A 1,195-nucleotide genomic window follows, 5' to 3' on the forward strand; every position below is an offset into this window, starting at 1 on the left:
AAAGGTTTACTTAGATTTTCAGTTTAGTTGTAATATTATTAATATATAATATTATATAATATACTTGAATAATATTAGTATATATAATATTAAATAATTATTATATCATTATAATACTATATAAATTTATTTATACAGGGCTATAATTATTGAGATTACTGTAATTACTGTAAAAATAAATGCATATAAAATATGCAGTACTATAATTACTGTATATTTTATAATTATTTTCTTTTTATAAACAAATATTGTCTTCTATGTTTGTAAGTGAGAAGCTGCCAGTGTTTATTTATTAAAGAAAAGCTTACTGGAGAATGGGTTTGATACAAAACCTATTTTATATCTTTTAAAAGTGATTTTTTTTTTCAAAAACGAAACAAAATTTCTTCACCTTATTAATAAATAGTCATGAACATGACTTCATTCCATCACACCCATTCTCACATTCTCAAATTCTGTCATGCCCCGAATGCCATGAAACAACTAACAATTCTAGAGAAACGCTGCCTCCTACTGGACTCTTAGAAAACCAACCTGAAAGTCCCACCCCCAGGGTCATTCAGCTTCTGTTTCTGATTGGCTGACGCTTGAACAGCCACACCCATGGGGCTCCTCACTTGCAAGGGTGTCCCAACAGCACCTGCAATAAAACTTGTAATTATACTGAGGAAGGGCCATTGGACTCTTACATGAGAAAAGGAACACTTAAGCCTCAATAACTTTCCTTTAGTGGGTTTAAAATGGACACTAAGCTCATTAAGTCTCTCAATAGCTTACCTTGAGTACGAACCATCTGTGTAATCACCACCGGCATCCGTGTCGGAGTAGCCTGAACCCCAGGCCTCTTAACAGCCCGAGGAGAACATAACCACAAAGGATATGAAAATTCAAACTTATTTTTTGCTACTGAAGTTTGAATTAGAGACACTAATGTGTCTAACTGAGCCTAAGATCATAAAATGAATCTAATAACATGAGCTTGAGTAAACTTAAGGGCCAAATAAACAGATGCATTAAAATAATTCCAATTTTCAAAATCATTTCAGGGGCAGAACACTGTACATACGTTATGAATATTCAAACATAATATATTGACCAAGCCTACAATAGACCATAGGAAAGCAACAGTACCATGGTGGTAGTGGGAGCCAGGGCAGCAGCCGGTCGGATGGTAGATACAGTGGTGGGCAGTGTG

At 34.4% G+C, this 1,195-nt stretch overlaps 1 long non-coding RNA gene across 1 annotated transcript; it reads right to left on the minus strand.

Moving 5' to 3' along the window:
• Positions 1-539: 539 nt before the first annotated feature.
• On the minus strand, positions 540-1,195 carry LOC107682809 (uncharacterized). The gene is made up of 3 exons (XR_001633598.1): positions 1,132-1,195; positions 778-844; positions 540-640 (listed from the first exon to the last, which is right to left on the minus strand). It is a non-coding gene; the product is annotated as an uncharacterized LOC107682809 (long non-coding RNA).

The sequence above is a fragment of the Sinocyclocheilus anshuiensis genome, unplaced genomic scaffold, assembly GCF_001515605.1.
Source record: "Sinocyclocheilus anshuiensis isolate Anshui unplaced genomic scaffold, SAMN03320099.WGS_v1.1 C32619336, whole genome shotgun sequence".
Lineage (NCBI taxonomy): Eukaryota > Metazoa > Chordata > Actinopteri > Cypriniformes > Cyprinidae > Sinocyclocheilus > Sinocyclocheilus anshuiensis.